The 15,093-nt window shown below is 41.6% G+C and overlaps 2 long non-coding RNA genes across 2 annotated transcripts; both read left to right on the top strand.

Moving 5' to 3' along the window:
* The first annotated feature begins 5,807 nt into the window (after window positions 1–5,807).
* Window positions 5,808–6,775, top strand: LOC133631267 (uncharacterized). The gene is made up of 4 exons (XR_009821422.1): window positions 5,808–5,893; window positions 6,035–6,412; window positions 6,503–6,603; window positions 6,697–6,775. It is a non-coding gene; the product is annotated as an uncharacterized LOC133631267 (long non-coding RNA).
* A 2,711-nt stretch (window positions 6,776–9,486) lies between these two features.
* Window positions 9,487–10,040, top strand: LOC133631266 (uncharacterized). Its single transcript, XR_009821421.1, has 3 exons — window positions 9,487–9,585; window positions 9,678–9,750; window positions 9,850–10,040. It is a non-coding gene; the product is annotated as an uncharacterized LOC133631266 (long non-coding RNA).
* The last annotated feature ends 5,053 nt before the right edge of the window (window positions 10,041–15,093 follow it).

The raw sequence follows: 15,093 nt of genomic DNA, 5'->3' as shown, positions 1-15,093 counted from the left end.
GTCGTGTGGAGGATTTGGGGCTCTGGTTAGGATACCACCTGAACGCCTCCCAGGGGAGGTGTTTAGGGTACATCAGACCGAGACCGAGACCTAGGACATGTCGGACAGACTATGTCTCTCAGCAGGCCTGGGAACGTAGCTCAAGAAAGGTAAGTCTGGTCTTTTCTGCTTAGGCTGCTGCCCCCGCCACCCTCTGGTAAGCGGATAAAACGGATGGATGGAGAGTTACTGGAGCATTCTGCGGTTTTCTGCGGAAATGTGAGTCTTTCACTACTTTTTTTTAACCGAACTCGCGGACCAGCAGTTGAATAGCCCAAATGATGAAAAAAAAGAGGACCTAAAATGGAACCTTGAGGAACACCAGGAGTATAATTAACGACGTTGAACAAATGACAACTGACCACCACCGGGTGGGAATGAATGATGGGTTCTCACTTCCCTGTGAGCGCTTTGAGTATCTAATAATAGAAAAGCGCGATATAAAATCTAATCCATTATTATTATTATTATTATTACAGTCTGTGGTACCCTCAGGTGGTCAGGGAGAGCGTTCCACAGACTGGGAGCGGGCGGAGCAGACAGCCCGGTCTCCCGTAGTTCGGAGCTTTGTCCTCGGAGGTTGGAGGAGGTTAGCCTTGTCCGGAGCGGTGGTGTCGTGTGGAGGATTTGGGGGGTGAGCAGTTCTTTGAGGTAGAGGGGGGCATTTCCATGGAGGCACTGGTGAGTTAGTAGGGAGACTAATGGATGCACATGATGTAATCTCTCCTCATCAAGGAAACTGTTGACAAATCACCTGCTTCCGCTCGCATCATTAACCAATCAGAAGGAGCGCGCTCACCTGTTCACACCTTATCACGCGTGCTTATCATCAGCTGAGATCACCCAGCCCCCATTTCATTAAGGCTCGCTTGTTTATCATCATAACACATCTGAGCGCCGCACTGGGAATTCCTAAACGGTAATCCAATGCGTCAACACGGCCAAAGAGATCATATTTAGCTGTAATCCCATCACAGAAGTGGTATTTGCACAAGATGGCTGCACAGGATCAATACACTTTCTATCCTGCAACACAGAGACCGTCCCTCCCTGTGGTGGGGCAGCGTTTACCGGCCGTGACCATACCTACGTTTGAGAGGCCTCAGCAACACTTCTTTGGATACAAACCCCACGGTTGGGGAAAGGAATGCTGCAGATCTCTGCTCCGTTATTACGGTCTGCCTTTGCAAAGACGACAAAGATGTGACTTTAAGGTTTTACTACTTAGGTATAAAATACTACACGGTCTAGCTCCATCCTATCTTGCTGAATGTATTGTACCATATGTCCCGGACAGAAATCTGCCTTCAAAGAACTCCGGCTTATTAGTGATTCCCAGAGCCCAAAAAAAGTCTGCGGGCTATAGAGCGTTTTCTATTGGGGCTCCAGTACTATGGAATGTTCTACTGGTAACAATTAGAGATGCTACCTCAGTAGAATAAGCATCTAATATGTTAGATCCACTATGGACTGGACTCTCACACTATTATGTTAGATCCACTATGGACTGGACTCTCACACTATTATGTTAGATCCACTATGGACTGGACTCTCACTATTATGTTAGATCCACTATGGACTGGACTCTCACTATTATGTTAGATCCACTATGGACTGGACTCTCACTATTATGTTAGATCCACTATGGACTGAACTCTCACTATTATGTTAGATCCACTATGGACTGGACTCTCACTATTATGTTAGATCCACTATGGACTGGACACTCATAATATTATGTTAGATCCACTATGGACTGGACTCTCTCACTATTATGTTAGATCTACTATGGACTGGACTCTCACTATTATGTTAGATCAACTATGGACTGGACTCTCACTATTATGTTAGATCCACTATGGACTGAACTCTCACTATTATGTTAGATCCACTATGGACTGAACTCTCACTATTATGTTAGATCCACTATGGACTGGACTCTCACTATTATGTTAGATCCACTATGGACTGGACTCTCACACTATTATGTTAGATCCACTATGGACTGGACTCTCACTATTATGTTAGATCCACTATGGACTGGACACTCACACTTTTATGTTAGATCCACTATGGACTGGACTCTCTCACTATTATGTTAGATCCACTATGGACTGGACTCTCACTATTATGTTAGATCAACTATGGACTGGACTCTCACTATTATGTTAGATCCACTATGGACTGGACTCTTACTATTATGTTAGATCCACTATGGACTGGACACTCACACTTTTATGTTAGATCCACTATGGACTGGACTCTCACACTATTATGTTAGATCCACTATGGACTGGACTCTCACACTATTATGTTAGATCCACTATGGACTGGACTCTCACTATTATGTTAGATCCACTATGGACTGTACTCTCACACTATTATGTTAGATCCACTATGGACTGGACTCTCACTATTATGTTAGATCCACTATGGACTGTACTCTAACACCATTATGTTAGATCCACTATGGACTGGACTCTCACTATTATGTTAGATCCACTATGGACTGGACTCTCACACTATTATGTTAGATACACTATGGACTGGACTCTCACTATTATGTTAGATCCACTATGGACTGGACTCTCACTATTATGTTAGATCCACTATGGACTGGACTCCCACACTATTATGTTAGATCCACTATGGACTGGACTCTCACTATTATGTTTGATCCACTATGGACTGGACTCTCACACTATTATGTTAGATCCACTATGGACTGGACTCTCACTATTATGTTAGATCCACTATGGACTGGACTCTCACACTATTATGTTAGATCCACTATGGACTGGACTCTCACTATTATGTTAGATCCACTATGGACTGGACTCTCACTATTATGTTAGATCCACTATGGACTGGACTCTCACACTATTATGTTAGATCCACTATGGACTGGACTCTCACACTATTATGTTAGATCCACTATGGACTGGACTCTCACTATTATGTTAGATCCACTATGGACTGGACTCTCACTATTATGTTAGATCCACTATGGACCGGACTCTCACACTATTACGTTAGATCCACTATGGACTGGACTCTCACTATTATGTTAGATCCACTATGGACTGGACTCTCACTATTATGTTAGATCCACTATGGACTGGACTCTCACACTATTACGTTAGATCCACTATGGACTGGACTCTCACTATTATGTTAGATCCACTATGGACTGGACTCTCACAATATTATTGAAGTGTCAATCTAATATAAACATTGTAAACAAACTTTTTGCAGACATGTATCCAGGTGTTTCAGGGTTCTTTGTGGGTTTGTTCGATAACAGGATCTTGAACGCACCGCGCTGTGCATGTTACACAGCCGTATTGTCTTTTGGTTATGTGCACAGACAAATCCACTGGGCTGTCCTTAAAAGAGCAACCAGTATCTGCTCGTGGTCCGAGTCCTTTCTTCACATGAGGACTTTGAATATGACCAATGTGTGATCCTGTAACTACTTGGTATCGGATCGATACCTAAATGTGTGGTATCATCCAAAACTAATGTCAAGTATCATAGAAGAGAAGAATACGTGATTATTACATTTTGACAGAAGTGTAGATAGAACATGTTAAAACAGAAAATAAGCAGATATTAACAGTAAATGAACAAGTAGATTAATAATCAGTTTTTACAGTTTGTCCCTCATAATGTGTACAAAATAATAGGTGTATAAATGACACAATATGTTACTGCAGACTAATTAGGAGTCTTTGTTTGTTTACTTACTACTAAAAGACAAGTTGTCTAGTATGTTCACTATTTTATTTAAGGACTAAATGACAATAATAAACATATGTTTCATGTACACTAACATTTTCTGTTCAAATAAAGACAATAATGAAATTCTTTTGTGGTCCCCTTTATTTAGAAAAGTACCGAAAAGCATCAAAATACATTTTTGTACCGGAACTAAAATATTGGTATACGGACAACTCTAGTTTGGAATAGAAATCACTCACACTCCAGTTCTTATCACACAACCTAAGAGTCCAGTTCTTTACAGTCTTTGTACTGGTTTTGTAATGCAATAAACTCAGGTAAAAATTCAGAGAGTTCTGTGACGAAAAAAGCTGTCAGATTTGTGATGGTTAGCCACGGGAGAGTGCAAGATTTAAATAATCATAATGGATTTATATACAGCCTTTGTCCAGAGACCAAAAGCACTTCACACTGAGAACCAATTATTCACTCACTCCACAGTCACTTACTGGTGGTGGTAAGAGTAGACTAAAAGAAATGTGGCTGCCAATCCCCGACTACCACCTTGTATTCATGAGCATTTTTACACCAGTGTGGGCTGCACTGGAGGCACGGTGGGGGAAGTGTCTTACCCATGGACACGAACGCAGTGCCCGGGTTAGATGGAGCACAGTTTGAACCTTGAGTTCTAGAAGATCTGTCGTTTGAATAGTGACCACTTTAATATAGACTATGGAGATAGGCTATAAGATGGATGATTACAATTGGACTAATGTCGGACGGTTGGCTGGGGGGCCAGTTAAGGACAGATGATCCATGGTCTATGTGGGACACAAACCCAATTCTGGAAGGAGGCACTACTGACACAGAGTCTACTGTCTCTACGGCTGTACACATAGTTTTGCTACACCATGCCACTGTTTTGGTCTGTGTACAGGTCTTTCAACCCAATAGACCAAGATAGATGGAGCACAGTTTGAACCACCAAACCTTGAGTTCTAGAAGATCTGTCGTTTGAATAGTGACCACTTTAATATAGACTATGGAGATAGGCGATAAGATGGATGATTGCAATTGGACTAATGTCAGACGGTTGGCTGGGGGGCCAGTTAAGGACAGATGATCCACGGTCTATGTGGGACACAAACCCAATTCTGGAAGGATGCACTACTGACACAGAGTCTACTGTCTCTACGGCTGTACACGTAGTTTTGCTACACCATGCCACTGTTTTGGTCTGTGTACAGGTCTTTCAACCCAATAGACCAAGATAGATGGAGCACAGTTTGAACCACCAAACCTTGAGTTCTAGAAGATCTGTCGTTTGAATAGTGACCACTTTAATATAGACTATGGAGATAGGCGATAAGATGGATGATTGCAATTGGACTAATGTCGGACGGTTGGCTGGGGGGCCAGTTAAGGACAGATGATCCACGGTCTATGTGGGACACAAACCCAATTCTGGAAGGAGGCACTACTGACACAGAGTCTACTGTCTCTACGGTTGTACACGTAGTTTTGCTACGCCATCCCAGGTAACACCTAACGTTAACGTAACGTTCCCTTATGGTTCTCTTTTGGGTATATGCAAGATGAGAACGTTCTAAGAACATTCTAAGAATGTTCTAAGAACATTCTTAGAACATATCAAAAAATAAAGTTTTTGATATGTTCTAAGAACGTTCTAAGAACGGTCTTAGAACATATTAGAAAATATGTTTTTTTTAATATGTTCTAAGAACGTTCTTAGAACGTTCTCATCTATATACCCAAATATAATTTGCCTGCAATGGAAACAGCAACTGTTAGGCTTTTATAAGTGTTTTTTTTCCGCAAATTTACTTTTTATACAGTATGTTGTAACGTTTCCCTAACTTTCTGCGAAAGTGTTGTGTTTTGTGAACAATCTGACGCCGGCTGAGCCAAGGCTGCACGCACAGTAGGTGGCGGTAATGCACACACAAGGTTGCTTGCTAATCGCCATAAAAATCAGAAGAAGAAGAAGAAGAAGGAGAAGAAGACTGCACGCATGCACAATTGAAGCTGCTTCGTGAGACAAAGAAGGACGAAGGCTAACTACTTCCAGAATCCCGATTTTAAAGCAATTTGGTGCGCCATCCATTTATCACAAGTAAGTATAGAAAGAGTGAAATACGAAGCACGTTTTTGTATAACAATTTCCAACCTACATGATTAATTTCAAACCATTTTACGGTTTTAGCGTTGTGTATAAATGCGCGCCGGCGCTAACTAGCATACATTTCTCGTGCAGGTTGGCTGTTATAAAGTTTCCAAACTGACCAAAGACCAACGAATGACTTCTGAAGAAGGGTGGATTTATTTGTAGTTTAGTTAAACAATAATTTGCCATAGCATATTCATGGGGATACTGCATGAATTTTGAACAGATCAATAACCAGTAGTAAGTATAGAAGGTCTGCTTGGAGCATGTCTAACCAGAAGAGTGTGTGCAGACTAAGAATAACTGACTAACTGTATCAGGATTCATAAATAACCCTTTGATGCAGTATTGAAATGGTAATATTATCTGATTGTTTTCCAGATGGCTCCTTCTTTTGTGGTCGTTGAGTTCCTTGGTGAACATTCAGTCGCTGTTGTCCCAACCAAATGGACAGAAGATGATGGAAAGGTTATTACTTTTTCTGAAAAGTACTGTGCATAGGCATAATATTGTAGCTTATTATTATTATGTCATTCATCATGATTATTTTATCTTCAGAATACCTTCTGCTGTTGGCCAAGGCCAAATCCTACCCACTCCAGAATCCGGAAAGCTGAGATTCCTGACAAACAATTCTGGGAGAGGCTGCCAATTGACTGGTAAGGGAATATTGTCTAAGTCATATCATGTATATTTTAAACAACATAAGTTAAATTTATCTTAAGTCATAGGCATTCTTTGAAATTTTGCAGAAGACTTTGACAAGGCCCTTCAATACGAAAAACAAGCTGAAATGTTTTCGAGCCCAGAAGAAGTGTTAACCAAACGGAGCCACATCACCCCTGAACGTTATAGAAACGACGAGGAAGATGTGTTTGATGCTGACGGTATAGTCACTTTTCAAAGACTGTTTACTTACAATACTCAAATACTACTTAGTGATGCATACATTTTTTTGTCTTCGTTGGTTTAGATGAAGAGGAAATTCGGCCAAAAAAGAAGTGCAGAAAAGAGAAAACACAGATCTTCGTCCAGGCACCCCCACTGCCAGAGCTCCCAACCTTTAACTTTCCAATCTCCAGCGAGTACCAGACCACTTCAGCCAGTACCAGCCAATACCAGACCACTCCGAGGCATCCAGGCCGACCTCACAGCCCAGCGAGAAGCAGCACTTCCAGGCTCAGTCCAGACAGGAATGCATCCAGCTCAAGCCAGTACCAGACCGCTCAAGCCAGTACCAGACCACTCTAGCCAGCTCAAGCCAATACCAGACCACTCTAGCCAGCTCAAGCCAGTACCAGACCACTCCAGCCAGTACGAGTCAGTACCAGACCGCTCCAAGAAGCAGCAGGAATGCCCTTGACAGTGAACGTTAGTTGGCTATTTAACTGTTGATAGGTGGTGTTAAACAGGCTGTTACAACGGGCAGTAATACGAATTACCTCTTTGACTTTTGTTGTCTTTGCAGTTTTCCAGTTGAACATGAAAGTTCAAAATATACTTGAGAACCGGGGAGAAATTATACGCATGCTGAGAGGGCTGGCAGCACAGTCTGTGGGGCCAGAACCTGTGGATGTTCAAGATCTCATTGATAAGCCTTTCGAGACTCTTGAGCAGCTGAAGGCCTTCTGTGAACGGCTCGACACTGATCTTCTGCTCAGAAAGCAGCTGGTAATTAGTTTTAAAGGCCTACTGAAACCCACTACTACCGACCACGAAGTCTGATAGTTTATATATCAATGATGAAATCTTAACATTATAACACATGCCAATACGGCCGGGTTAACTTATAAAGTGACATTTTAAATTTCCCGCTAAACTTCCGGTTCGAAACGCCTCTGAGGATGACGTATGCGCGTGACGTAGCCCGGCGAACACGGGTATGCCTTCCACATTGAAGCCAATACGAAAAAGCTCTTTTCATTTCATAATTCCACAGTATTCTGGACATCTGTGTTCGTGAATCTGTTTCAATCATGTTCATTGCATTATGAAGAAGGAAGCTGAGCAAGCAAAGAAGAAAGTTGTCGGTGCGAAATGGACGTATTTTTCGAACGTAGTCAGCCACAACAGTACACAGCCGGCGCTTCTTTGTTTACATTCCCGAAAGATGCAGTCAAGATGGAAGAACTCGGATAACAGAGACTCTAACCAGGAGGACATTTGACTTGGATACACAGACGCCTGTAGAGAACTGGGACAACACAGACTCTTACCAGGATTACTTTGATTTGGATGACAAAGACGCAGACGTGCTACTGTGAGTATGCAGCTTTGGCTTTTTTTTGCGTATGTACGTAACTTTTTTAAAATATATAAGCTTTATGAACCTTGGGTTAGGTGAACGGTCTTTTGGGCTGAGTGATTGTGTGTGTTGATCATGTGTTTGAATTGTATTGGCGTGTTCTATGGAGCTAGGAGCTAGCAGAGGAGCTAGGAGCTAGCATAACACGTACCGTACCGTACGTGCGCGTCACGTAAGTAACTTTTTAAAAATATATAAGCTTTATGAACCTTGGGTTAGGTGAACGGTCTTTTGGGCTGAGTGATTGTGTGTGTTGATCAGGTGTTTGAATTGTATTGGCGTGTTCTATGGAGCTAGGAGCTAGCAGAGGAGCTAGGAGCTAGCATAACAAACACGCAGGTGTTATTATGCAGGATTAATTTGTGGCATATTAAATATAAGCCTGGTTGTGTTGTGGCTAATAGAGTATATATATGTCTTGTGTTTATTTACTGTTGTAGTCATTCCCAGCTGAATATCAGGTCACCCCCGGCTCTCACAGCATCTTCCCTATCTGAATAGCTTCAACTCCCCACTAGTCCTTCACTTGCACTTTACTCATCCACAAATCTTTCATCCTCGCTCAAATTAATGGGGAAATTGTCGCTTTCTCGGTCCGAATCTCTCTCACTTCATGCGGCCATCATTGTAAACAATAGGGAACTTTGCGTATATGTTCAACTGACTACGTCACGCTACTTCCGGTAGGTGCAAGCCTTTTTTTTATCAGATACCAAAAGTTGCAATCTTTATCGTCGTTGTTCTATACTAAATCCTTTCAGCAAAAATATGGCAATATCGCGAAATGATCAAGTATGACACATAGAATAGATCTGCTATCCCCGTTTAAATAAAAAAAATTCATTTCAGTAGGCCTTTAATTCCCCACTGCAAAAATATCTTGCTCAGTTATCAAAAAACAATTTCTAATCAAGTACAATATTGTTGTTTATTTATTTGTATAGGTGAAAGCTCTTACTGCTCTTGGTGGGCAGAATTTGGCAGACACGGTGAGGACAATGCTGAGGAAAATTGCCACAAACAAAGTCCTGGAGCAGCTTGGCCTCCGTGGAAAGTCAGGAAAAGTGGCGTTTGAGGACTTGCCCCTTTACAGAATAATAAATAGTAAGTGTTAATAATAGGTTTGCATCTTTGAACATATGTTGCATGTATGCTCACAAGGTCGATCTAGCTGTTATTATTACAGTATTTATTCTAAAGGGAATTCTAAATTGTGCTGGTGATTGCAAAAGCATGCAGGGGTGTTTACAAGCAGATGACCACAGCTGAAGTGGATTGTGAGCTTGGAGAGGTCCTGAAACTGGCCACTTTTCGAAAGGGAGGTTCAAAATTTGAGGTACGGAGAAGAGAAGATATCCCAATTTAGAATTCCATTTTATTGAAGTTCCACTGCATGTCTTTTGAATTTGCAATTATAACTATTTGCAGGAGAAGAGGAGGAATTAAGAGGGAGGACAAAAAAGGAAAAAGAAACAAGCAAAAGAACAGAGTGAGATGAGAGGTAAATGATAAAGTAATTATGCCAATGTTTTAATTCAATTCAATTAATCTACATTCAAGTGCTGTCTTTGTTGTATTTGTGATAATTATTTACTTCCAGGATTTGGGTTTCCCTGCTTGGGCTGCTGCCCCCGCGACCCGACCTCGGATAAGCGGAAGAAGATGGATGGATGGATGGATGGATGGATTTACTTCCAGGAAGAGAACCAAGAAGGGGCAGGATACACTGACGCGCACGACCAAGACCACTGCATTCCATTCCATTTATAAATGATAAATGATAAATGGGTTATATGTTAAAGACAGGTCACCCACGGCCTGTGAGGAATACGAGCCAAACTCTGGAAAGAGCCGCTAATGACACAGAGTCTACGGTTTCTATGGTTGTACACATGTTTTTTCTACTATACCAGTGTTTTGGTGAGTCTACTGTTTTTTTTAAACTGATAGACCCAGATTCAAATCCCATTTGAGAGTAAAACTGCTAAGGGTTTTGTAACAAATGGTGTCAAAAGTTAAAGTTAAAGTTAAAGTTAAAGTACCAATGATTGTCACACACACACACTAGGTGTGGCGAAATTATTCTCTGCAGTCGACCCATCAGATGGTTAGTTAGGGGTCCAGTTAAGGACAGGTCACCCACGGCCTGTGAGGTACACAAACCTAACTCTGGAAGGAGCCGCTTGTGAGACAGTCTATTGTTTCTACGGTTGTACATGTGATTTTTCTACCATACCAGTGTTTTGGTGAGTCTACAGGTTTTTTAAACCGATAGACTTAGATTCAAATCCCAACAAATTGTGTCAGAAGTCGGACGGTTAGCTGGGGGGCCAGTTGAGGACAGATGATCCACGTCCTATGTGGGACACAAACCCAATTCTAGAAGTAGGCGCTAGTGACAGAGTCTACTGTCTCTACGGTTGTACACTTGATTTTTATACCATACCAGTGTTTCGGTGAGTCTACAGGTTTTGTAAACCGATAGACCCGGTTTCAAATCCCATTTGAGAGTACAACTGCTAAGAGTTTTGTAACAAATTGTGTCAGGAGTCGGATAGTTAGCTGGGGGTCCAATTAAGGACAGATCACCCACGGCCTGTGAGAGACAAAAACCCAACTCTGGAAAGAGACGCTAATAAGACAGAGTCTACTGTTTCTACGGTTGTACACATGATTTGTCTACTGTACCAGTGTTTTGGTGAGTCAATAGGTTTTTAAACCGAGTGACCCAGATTCAAATCCCATTTGAGAGGAAAACTGCTCAGAGTTTTGTAACAAATGGTGTCAGAAGTTGAATGGTTAGCTGGGGGTCCAGTTAAGGACAGGTCAACCACGGCCTGTGAGGGACACAAACCCAACTCTAGAAGGAGCCGCTAGTGAGACAGTCTATTGTTTCTACGGTTTTACATGTGATTTTTCTACCATACCAGTGTTTTGGTGAGTCTACGGGTTTTTTAAACCGATAGACTTAGATTCAAATCCCATTTGAGAGGAAAACTGCTAAGAGTTTCGCAACAAATTGTGTCAGAAGTCGGACGGTTAGCTGGGGGGCCAGTTGAGGACAGATGATCCACGTCCTATGTGGGACACAAACCCAATTCTAGAAGGAGGCGCTAGTGACAGAGTCTACTGTCTCTACGGTTGTACACTTGATTTTTATACCATACCAGTGTTTCGGTGAGTCTACAGGTTTTGTAAACCGATAGACCCGGTTTCAAATCCCATTTGAGAGTACAACTGCTAAGAGTTTTGTAACAAATTGTGTCAGGAGTCGGATAGTTAGCTGGGGGTCCAATTAAGGACAGATCACCCACGGCCTGTGAGAGACAAAAACCCAACTCTGGAAAGAGACGCTAATAAGACAGAGTCTACTGTTTCTACGGTTGTACACATGATTTGTCTACTGTACCAGTGTTTTGGTGAGTCAATAGGTTTTTAAACCGAGTGACCCAGATTCAAATCCCATTTGAGAGGAAAACTGCTCAGAGTTTTGTAACAAATGGTGTCAGAAGTTGAATGGTTAGCTGGGGGTCCAGTTAAGGACAGGTCAACCACGGCCTGTGAGGGACACAAACCCAACTCTAGAAGGAGCCGCTAGTGAGACAGTCTATTGTTTCTACGGTTGTACATGTGATTTTCCTACCATACCAGTGATTTGGTGATTCTACAGGTTTTTTAAACCAATAGACTTAGATTCAAATCCCATTTGAGAGGAAAACTGCTAAGAGTTTTGTAACAAATTGTGTCAGAAGTCGGACGGTTAGCTGGGGGGCAAGTTGAGGACAGATGATCCACATCCTATGTGGGACACAAACCCAATTCTGGAAGGAAGCGCTAGTGACACAGTCTACTGTCTCTACGGCTGTACACGTAGTTTTGCTACTCCATGCCACTGTTTTGGCCTGTGTACAGGTCTTTCAACTCAATAGACCAAGATTCAAATCCGATTTGAGTGTAAAACTGCGAAAAGATTTGTAACAAATGGTGTCAGAAGTCGCATGGTTATCTGGGGTGAGGGACACAAACCCAACTCTGGAAAGAGGCGCTAGTGAGACAGAGTCTACTGTTTCTACGGTTGTACACATGATTTTTCTACCGTACCAGTGTTTTAGTTAGTCTACAGGTTTTTAAACTGAATGACCCAGATTCAAATCCCATTTGAGAGGAAAACTACTAAAAGTTTTGTAACAAATGGTAGTCAGAAGTTGAATGGTTTGCTGGGGGTCCAGTTAAGGACAGGTCACCCACGGCCTGTGAGGGACAGAAACCCAACTCTGGAAGGAGCCGCTAGTGAGACAGAGTCTACTGTTTCTATGGTTGTACACGTAATTTTTCTACCGTACCAGTGTTTTAGTCAGTCTACATGTTTTTAAACCGAATGACTCAGATTCAAATCCCATTTGAGAGGAAAACTGCTAAGAGTTTTGTAACAAATGGTGTCAGAAGTCGGATAGTTAGCTGGGGGTCCAATTAAGGACAGGTCACCCACGGCCTGTGAGGGACACAAACCCAACTCTGGAAGAAGGCGCTAATGAGACAGAGTCTACTGTTTCTATGGTTGTACACTTGATTTGTATACCATACCAGTGTTTTGGTGAGTCTACAGGTTTTGTAAACCGATAGACCCAGATTCAAATCCCTTTTGAGAGGACAACCGCTAAGAATTTTGTAAGAAATTGTGTCAGAAGTCGGATGGTTAGCTAGGGGGACAGTTTAGGACAGGTTTAGGCCTATGCATAAAATTCTAATCTGATTGCTCACAGCTTACCAAGATATTGGTACCGAGACAACCCTAGTGCATAATTATTTTAAAAAAAAAACCATTGTCGACGATGGGGGAAAAATTTAACGGATTAGATTCGACTGGATATTCCCGGGCGAAGGCAGCCCTAATGAAGTCCCTGGGAGGATGCCCAGGTTTAATGACCCTTGAGACAAGTCTCTATGATAAGACTCTAGAAATGGGTCCAGCCTGCTTGGAATTGGGGACATGTGTGGCCATTGCTGGGGTTGTTGATACAATCTTCCATTTCGTGGTCATTGTAAACTGAATCAACTCAAGTCTTTGAACTAAATAGGGATGGATTTAAATCTAGGATCGTGGTTCAGGTGTTTCTAGTATTTGGCCTCCAAGAAACACATGACCCTGGACATCGTTAAAAAATAATGATTATATTTGTGAGAGCCCTGTACTGGACTGGATGGTGCAGGTGCTGCTTCCAAAAACGCATTGTCCTTTTGTTGTCTGATGTTATGATTAGCTCTACGGGCAGAACCTCTCCCTCGCACTGTCTCTTGTGTGTCTGTTAAGCTGCTGCAGCCACTTCACTCCGTGCCTTTGTTACCGTAGCAACCGATAGCCAAAGCAAGGCAGATAGGCTCCGTTGCAGCAAATGTAAAAGCAAAGACGTCGGATGGCTTCAATGGCGTACGCACACCCAAAATCGGTGCAAATGCAGACTTTACAGTACAGCGGAGTTACAGATTATAGATTATTTGACATCCGTGCATCAAAACGGTCAAATGAGAACACAATTGTCAGGTTCAAACACTGATGACATCTATTAAACAAGACAAGAAGCAAGGAAATAAACAGAGACATAATTCAATTTGGCTCAATTGAGGAGAAACGTGTCGACATGTAACCTCTTACAGTGTCAAACCACGCTCTGGCGAAAGATTGTATGCCTCCTTCCTTTATTTGGACTTTCTCTGACCACATGGCAACAGCTGCTTCCAAAGGGACGGGGGGTCGTAAACAGTTCACAGAAAAGGTCGTAAAACAGTTCAAAGAAGAGGTTCGTAAAACTGTTCAAAAAGAGGTCGCCTGGAGGGGAGTCTGGTCCTGCTTCCCCTTCGCTTTTGTAGTTCTTGGGTCAGACAATATCTTTCTGTTTGATTTCAATACATGAAAGAAACAGAACACCTTCATGTTGCTTCCCCCCTACACAGTGGAGTTTTACAAGCATTCTTCTTGGTAGGTTCAAAGACACTCAATGTAACACAAAGTTTTTGTGATAACTTAAAAACAATTATTCCAACAACAATAAGAGGGTTGCATATTCCGTTTTGTCTTCTTGGCGACTAAATTGACACGATAGTCAAGCCGTGAGAGTGAGTGTAAAATTTGAGAAGAAAATGTGGTTTGGCTGTTCCAGTCGTTCAAAAAGAGAGAAAGGAAATAGTTTTTCATGGAGTCCCGAAAGAAGTGGTTCATGAAAGTATAAAGTCTGGAAAAAACCCGAAAGTGCGTCGAAGGAATTGGTTCTTAACAAATATCACTTTCGTCATCGGACCATGCTGGTGTCTGCAGAGATCACTTTGGAAAATGAACATTGGATTTGTTCTGTGATGCAATCCAGTTTATTCTCTACTACAGGGGTCACCAACCTTTTTGAAACCAAGAGCTACTTCTTGGTTACTGATTAATGCGAAGGGCTACCAGTTTGATACACACTTAAGTAAATTGCCGGGAATAGCCAATTTGCTCAATTTACCTTTAACTCTATGTTATTATTAATAATTAATGATATTTACACTTAATTGAACGGTTTAAAAGAGGAGAAAACACGAAAAAAATGACAATTAAATTTTGAAACATAGTTTATCTTCAATTTCGACTCTTTAAAATTCAAACTTCAACCGAAAAAAAGAAGAGAAAAACTAGCTAATTCGAATATTTTTGAAAAAATTAAAAAAAGAATTTATGGAACATCATTAGTCATTTTTCCTGATTAAGATTCATTTTAGAATTTAGATTACATGTTTTAAATAGGTTAAAATCCAATCTACACTTTGTTAGAATATATAACAAATTGGACCAAGCTATATTTCTAACAGACAA

The sequence above is a fragment of the Entelurus aequoreus genome, linkage group LG16 (assembly GCF_033978785.1).
Source record: "Entelurus aequoreus isolate RoL-2023_Sb linkage group LG16, RoL_Eaeq_v1.1, whole genome shotgun sequence".
NCBI lineage: Eukaryota > Metazoa > Chordata > Actinopteri > Syngnathiformes > Syngnathidae > Entelurus > Entelurus aequoreus.
The sequence above is the reverse complement of the archived record's forward strand: the minus strand, read 5'-3'. Positions and strand labels throughout refer to the sequence as shown.